The sequence below is a fragment of the Mytilus edulis genome, chromosome 13, assembly GCF_963676685.1.
Source record: "Mytilus edulis chromosome 13, xbMytEdul2.2, whole genome shotgun sequence".
Lineage (NCBI taxonomy): Eukaryota > Metazoa > Mollusca > Bivalvia > Mytilida > Mytilidae > Mytilus > Mytilus edulis.
Window position 1 is genome coordinate 22748124 of NC_092356.1, and position 8400 is coordinate 22756523.

The window sequence follows — 8400 nt, forward strand, 5'->3', positions numbered from 1 at the left end:
TATAAGTTATGTGTAGAGTATACAGGAAAATATCGGGATTACAATAACTCAATATCAGTACATTTACATGATTCATAGAGAATTTGATTATATAAAGATCGTTTTTAATATATAGTTCACGCACACTTGTTTTATAGTAAAACTAAGCCAAACGAGTGTATAAAACATATTCATATTTTTTTAATTTTAAGTTTCATATGATTTTTGAAAATCAATAAGTTAATAAGACAACCAAAGACCTCCGAACAAAAGAGGATGTGAATCTCTTTAACAATACTTTTAAAACAATTTGTTATACAACTTCGAAATAAAAAGATCTGATATCTGCAGAATATTTAAGAAAATGCTCATTTCGGTTAAATTTATTGAATTTCTCTTACGCAACACGATAAATGATCATTATAGTGTTCTCAATCATAATATTTGACATAAAAACCTGTTGAATTCAATGAATATCTGAACAGCCTTTTTGTAACATCTTCAGGGGCAATTAAGTAGGTGTGAGTGCCTCGCTTAAAACGTGTAAAGATATTATGGCAAATAATCTCATTAGCAAGATTGATCTTCATTCTAAAATTGACATAGAATAAACTACATAAAAGAAATGCATTTATTTGAGTAATCCGTCATTTACTTTACACGTCGATTTGAAGCAACAGCTCTTTAAAATTCTACATTTTCGGTACATTTATGACTTATTTGACAGTATAATCGAGTTAATCGTGGTACGTCTACAGGGTTTTTGTTTTAAGTTGTATGTATTCTTGTGCTTTTACTGTTTGAGCGTACATGATATTGCCCTTTATATTAGAGTTATCTTATTTCTATTTTCTAAGTGTATGTAAAAAATATAATAACAAAAACACAGAACTCAGCGGGAAATTATAAACGGAAAGTTGCTAAGCAAATGGCTACTTCAAAAGCTCCAACACATCAAACTAATGTAACACAACTGTCATATTCCTTACTTGTTACATGCATGTTCTTATACTTGACGTTTGCTTTTGTTGCAGTTCAGTGATACAATTGATTTGTTCTATTTGTTACCTGGATTTGGGGTTTGCTGAATCAAAATTTGATTATTGAACAGCGATATACTGCTGTTGTCTTTTTTGAGAGAGGCCATGTGTTATCTATTGAAAGATAAGATGTCCGTCCCTTTCAAAAATACCATTTTCCCCTTGGCAGTCATTAAAAAAACCGCCTATCATCCTCGTGGTTCAGACTTGCAGCACTCACCAATTACACAAATTGCTGATAGTATATATGAAATAATTGCCATGTTTTCCATTGGAAATTAGCAGTAAACAATCAATTAATCATGATCGAATTAATGGTTATATGAATTAGTAATTTGTTTTAGTCCTAAATATGCATGGAAAATATGCTACTAGTGTTAATGACTAAGCAAATACTTAATATACATATCAGATACTGCTGAACACGCCCATCATTTCAACATAGAGGCTAAAATGAGTAATATATGCTTTGTTTGAATGAGGATATTTTTTATTAGTTTTTCAGAAATATATGTTTTGCTCCGATATCGAAAGGACGTTTTTAATTCTATTTCGTCTGTACACTTATTCGTCATTTTGTCATATAACTTTGGGATCGTCAATACTTTGTAATGAGCCCGTTTTGAAATTTTTTTCTTCGATAAGGGTCTTTTTAATAAAGGATGAGTGCCGATTCTTTAGGTTTTTATTGTTCTGTAATGACGATTTATTTGTTTTTTCGTGTAAAACTATTGTAGATAGCGGTCAACCATTTACAGAAAAATAAAACCTGCACGCAGGCAAATTTAATCAAATTCAGCAGTTGAAGGAATCCGAATATGAATTATTACAATGCACTGACAATTTATGTCATCCTCAATTGGTACACGCATTTTCTTATTTAGAAAATGTGGATGAAACCTGTTTGTTTTAATGTTAGCTAAACCCTTCACTCCTATGCCTTTGGCAATACAAAAAAAAAGTGAAATCACAAAAATACTGAGTTCCGAGGAAATTCAAAACAGAGAGTCCCTCATGTCCCTAATCAAATAATAAAACACATCAAACGAATAGGCGTGAGTTTCTAAAGTTTATATATTAAAAATTAATTGAAATACACATACGACTATTCATCAAAGCAAGACACATAATGTTATTTAAATGCTTTCATCACACCTTTAAATGTCAAGAAATCTTTTAAATACTATTTAATTTCAAATGCAAAGACAGTGGCGTAGTATTATTAAATGAGATTGTACATTTTAGCCTGAGGAGTGCATAACTAATTTTTGATTCGTTTTATCAAGCACTAGTAACGTTTAAAGATGAGTATGAGGTTTTGTTTTCAAATTTGTGTTTTTTCCTTTATTTTCTGCCACTATGTTGACGCTCAATTCCTTGCGGGAAACTCAGGGTGGCCGCCAAGTGGAAATGTTATACCCCGTGTGACCGCACCAGCACGTAAGTAGAAAATAAAAATAACTAATGACTTTAGAACTAGTATGTATATTTGTTTAGGGGCCAGCTGAAGGACACCTCCGGGTGCGGGAATTTCTCTCTGCATTGAATACCTGTTGGTGACCTTCTGCTGTTGTCTGTTATATGGTCGGGTTGTTGTCTCTTTGATAATTCTCCATTTCCATTCTCAATTTTATTTACATTAAATTCATTCTGAATACATAGTATATGACATGATATAGTCGCTTGCACATTATGTTTGTCATTCAAAATGGCTTCTCAAATCTAAGGTGTCAAATAAGGCAGATTACGGTAACCGTAATGATATTCAATTGAGAAATTCTGGTTTTATTGCGTTAAATTCATTCTGAATACATGTTATATGACATGATATAGTTGCGTGCACATTATGTTAATCAGTAAAAATGGCTGCTCAAGCCGAAGTTCTCAAAATGACCTCTAATTAGTAAACACTTGTAGGATCATGTTCGGTCAATAGTCACTGAAGCGTTCGTGGCACAAAATTAATGCATACATTTATACGCAACTGTTTCATATCAATACACAATGACAAAAAAAAAATCAAAAAATCTGAATGTAGCAGAAATATACAAAATGGCCACCCTGTACAATGCTTTGAGATGTTTACTGTTTGATATTTTGGTGTAAAATTTCATCTTCCACACGCTTGACTTTATTATGTATATGTTGAGGATCCTGGAGTGTCTTTAAAAGTACCCACTGTAGGTAAGACAAAACTGACAAATTAAGATCGTAGTCGATATTACCCTGCCACAATCGGTGCTTCTAACTATTATCACTAATGTTGAAAGTCGGGTGATCACTTAGGATCAAGTACTTAGACCGCTTGGCTACCGTGGTATTCTGTAAGTCGAGGAAGCAAAGTCATTATCCGGACCCAAAAATAGGCATACCAGCAACAAAAACCAGTTCACATGATTTTTAACAAACCTTTCTGAAACTGTCTGTTCATAAATTATAAAGAAACCAAAAGTTTCAACTCCCTGAGGCACGGTTTGCAATCGATACATTTGCTATTACTTTTATGTCATGTTTGTCAATACAGCTCGTAAAATGTTTTGATTCTAATACATCATTGGCTTTTAGATATTCGGCCTTGAGTGTTCCCAATTACTGAATGTTATATCTGAAAACGCTTCAGATACATGAAATTAATAAACAATATTAAGCAATTCTGGTTAAACTAGCTTTCCTTATTCAAAGCTATGATGCATAGCCCGCCTTTAGCTATATCTTTTGTCCTACTTGTTATAATCAACTCTTCAATTCCTGATTTGTTTTCGAATTTTTAATGTGGCCTTGAGCATCACTACTGACGAAATGCGCATTTGAGTGTAAATGGTGCCGTTTATGTTATTACTTCCACTAGGGTCATAACTTTTCTGATGGACCGCTTCCAGAGATTATCACCAGCCCAGTACTGAAACGGCAGTAAATGCAAAACCAAGATTTTTTTACCGACAAATGAAATAAAAAATGTCTAATAACAACATTTTATTTCACCAATGCATTATACAATGTCATTAACTATCTTTGATTAAGTTATGATGTAATGTCATTCACAGTTTAATAAGAGTGTAGTGTGTCAATCTACTACACTTTTGTATAATTTTACAAAAATAATGACTTTAGTGGTGTAAGAAATAACGAAGAAAAAAAAAGTAAAATTGAGAATGGAAATGGGAAAAATGCCAAAGAGACAATAATCCGACCAAAGATCACCCAACAGCCGAAGTCCAACGGGTCTTCAATGCAGCGAGAAACTCCCACACCCGGAGTAGGGCTTTAGCTGGCCCCTAAACAAAAATATATACTAGTTAGGTGATAATGGACGTCATTCTTAACTCCCAAATATACACAAGAAACTAAAATAAAAGGCTGATACATATAATCAGTGGAGTAAAGTAAAATAAACTGTTTCGCATATGATATAACACAATGTTCAAAATGGCATATATACGAGAAAAAATTAAAATAAACGTTGGTAAACATAATCTATATACATGGTGTCAGTTTTTTAAAAATTGTCACCAATTACAAAAGATTTACTACTCGCTCGTTCAGCTCAGTTTCAATACAACAAATTTATTTTCCTTTTAAGCTCGATGCAGTGCAATCAAAAGTATCAACTGTGAAAAATATGGTTTCAATGTCACGATGTTCCCGACTTTTCTTGGGCATCTAAATGTAGAAGCTGCAGATGCCCTGCTGACTCACACATTTAAAAATACTATTGTATGTCCAATTCCAAGACAATCTGCCGAATTGATAGGATGTGCCATTATTCTTCCGCTTTGTGAAATGGGTAAAAAAGTGCCCCCATGCCAGGAGGATTGCACAGGTAAAACATAAAGTATTATAAGTATTTTGTATGTTCAATATTTTTGATGACATTCTTTGATATTACTATCGAGGATCTAGTTAATAAAGTACTCCAACATTTTTAGTTTGATCTTTAGTCTCTGTCGTTTATATAGGCTTTGGTTTTTCAAATACGGCCTTGAAAATCACTGAAGAGACATCTTCAATGGTCGTACTGGAAAGCAGAAAACTAGGTTTTACAAACAAAACAACCAAGCATAACTGACATAAGATTGAATACAATTAAAAAGTATAATACAATTTATAAAAATTGCAGTTAATGTTTGCCAGACGTAGTCATATCTTGTTTCTAGATGTATGTGAAAATTTTTTCCCATTTATATGCATTTTTTTGCTTTTTCGCGATATTTGTTGATTTTCAAAATGCCGTTTAATGAATTTTACACGAAAATTTGATCATATTGACCTTTGATCCATGAATTATAAACAGATTCTAAAACTGCATTTAGTGTGATACGATATTTATCCACTCGAAACAGTTAAGTATTTAAAATGTAACTGTCGGAGAGTAGATCAATATCATATGACACGAGATTTGGTGGTTGAATCTGTTTCTCTAATGCTTTAATAACAATATGCAGGCAAACTTATTCTTTTTGTGAGCTAACCATGATGAGTTACAGATCAAGTTCAAGTTTCATTCTGTTCCGCTAATTTTTGCCAAAACTTAAGGGTTTACAAATATGAAAATTGTTGAAAATCACAGTTATACGCACTTTTTTCTATACGCCTCCATATTTTGAGCTGATTTTTAATATGTGAGACTACCATCATGTTTCTGTCCACATGTGTTATTGAACTTGCAGATTTTTCAACTTTTTGAGACGGGCCATTCGTGTCGCTCTGACCCATCTAGTTTGATTCTGCGACACTGATGAATGTGTTTTTTTTGTAGACAAAACACACATCTGGCGTACAAAACATATATCTGGTATCTATGATGGGTTTGTTTACTAGTTTTTGTAATGAGTTTGGTATACTATTTCAGTACCGTTTGAGCTTTTGATTTTGCCATTTAATTAGGGTCTGTCCATTTGAATTTTCCTCGGAATTCATTTTTTTTGTGATTTTACTTTTCATTTTTATTCCCTTTGCAGATGTTATCACGCAATGCAGAGTTAATCAATCCCCAGGATATGAGATGTCTCTCAGAATATGTACTTTATTTCCAAAAAGGTTGTCAGGCATTAATTGTATCAGAATATAAGGTAGGCAACCATTACTGTTATTGTGATAATATGGTTACTTGTGAACTGCAATTCATCCACATAGTAGGTGGTGCTTTGCATTAATATATATGTTAAAAGTGTTATAGTCTAGTTAATTAAGATAACTATTGCCATTCGAATTATATTAAAAATAAACGAAACCCTATAAAAATGAGAATGGAAATGCAAACTGCGTCATAGAAACAGCAGCCCCCCAAAAAAAAACCAGAAAACAGCCAATGGCTACTATAATAGGTCTTCAACACAACGAAAAATCCCGTATCCGGAGGAAGGCTTCAGCTGACCTTTAAAAAAAGATATATTAGTTCAGTGAAAAGGGATGCCACACTATCTACGAAACATTCAAATGATCTAAAATACTAAAACTAAAAACAAAAACAAAAACGCAACACAGACTAAAAGTTCCTGACTTGAGACATGCGCAAAATGTGCCGGGGATGAAAATCTTTGTGTGATCTCAACTCATCCTCTATATCTCTAGCCAATTTGGAATAAACATCCACACACTAAAACGCAGAGTAAATTTTCAATTTAAAGGAAGCCCGTTTCCGATGTTGGAAGAGGTATGCTCATGTATCATAGATCTATCATATATTGACGCTAATTTTTTTCGTTATTTTGATAGTAGAACAATCTAGAATTACTTTAAAAGATATTTTGTTTTGTACTGCATGTATTTCTCTTTTTAAAAATTTACATTTAATTCTGATCTTTTTTTTATAGGTATGACATAGGAGTGAAAAGATATTTGGAAACTCAACATTTGAACATGCTCTTTACAAAACAATAAAAATTACCAACGTCACAATTTATATCAAATTGCTTTTGTCTTTTTTCAATACTTCAAACAATTAACATAGATAATTAGAAATGAAGTTTTTAATTAGTATTCCGATTTCTATTGTGTGAATGAAGAATATCCTGCATTTAGTTAACTAATGTACAAAAAAATAGTCGTAATAAAATATATATTTTGCTTTATTTCTATAGCATATTAATAAAGTATCATGTTATTCTGCTTCTGTGCTGAACGGTAATATTAGAACTTCTGTTTACATCACAGTTAATTTTTGGGTCTTAGACGAGGTCCATACTAAGCCATTTCGATTACAAATGCTTTAGAAAAGAGTAACGAAAGATACCAGAGGGACAGTCAATCTTCTTAATCGAAAATAAACTGACAACGCCATGGCTAAAAATGAAAAAGACAAACAGACAAACAATAGTACACATGACACAACATAGAAAACTAAAGAATAAGCGACACGAACCTCACCAAAACTAGGGGTGATCTTAGGTGCTCCGGAAGGGTGAGCAGACAGTAATAAGTGTTTAACTTAAACTGAAGGATGGAAACAATGCCATGCACATTGTCGGAGGAGCGAGAATTAATATGTTATCTCTTCGAACCAAGAAAAAGGGTCATCCTTTTCATAAAGCTAGAAAATCAATTTAAATATTTAAATTATGTACATTTCTATAGTCCATTCAAACAAAGTTTGAACATCAAATTAATTGTAACAGAAAATGTGATAGTTCTAACCTATAGCATTTAACCCCAAAGATACACAGAAAAAGTCCCATAAAATCTAACTTGAGGAAAACTCAAAATCAGCATTTCTAATTTCCTATGGAAATAAACATTGGAAGGGGAGATAACTCCGCAAAAATGAGTCTTTTTCTTGTCAAATTTTGGTTGATTTTCTTAAAATTCATGTAAAGTATGATACTTTGATGGGGTTATAAGTTCGTATTTGACTACATTATATAATCTTCTGCTGATAAAATGCACAAAACCGAAGTCTTTTTTTTTTTGTTCTCACATTTTTCATTAAAGAAATTGCAAATTTTTTGCGTTGTGACCATTCTGAAAAAATAATGTGAATATGTGGTATTGTTTATGTCTGTAAATTATATTTGTTCAGTATCTACCTTGTTTCAAGATACTTTAAGCCACAAAAAAAAAGAAGAGATGATTAATTATTTTTATTAAATTAGAGATTCTTTATCTTGGCATGTTGAAAAATCTAATAAATGGTAAACTCATGAATTATGAAATTTAGGTTGCAGCTTCATAGAAGATATGAAACATCTTTAGAGTTGTTTGTTATACTCTAAAGACGGCTAAAATATCAAGAATCAACACATTCTGTTGAACAGAAGCGGTAAAGTTATAATTCTCTATAATTTTTTATTGATATTTCTGCCTTTTTTGCAACGTTGTGTCCCATTTCAATGCAAATCTCCATAGGAATTCTGAAATCGTTTTTTTTCAGTTTTCCTCAAGTTAG

At 32.2% G+C, this 8400-nt stretch overlaps 1 long non-coding RNA gene across 1 annotated transcript; it reads left to right on the top strand.

The window, feature by feature from the left end:
• Window positions 1–2203: 2203 nt before the first annotated feature.
• On the top strand, window positions 2204–6921 carry LOC139500795 (uncharacterized). Its single transcript, XR_011658364.1, has 4 exons — window positions 2204–2459; window positions 4600–4839; window positions 5978–6088; window positions 6833–6921. It is a non-coding gene; the product is annotated as an uncharacterized lncRNA (long non-coding RNA).
• The last annotated feature ends 1479 nt before the right edge of the window (window positions 6922–8400 follow it).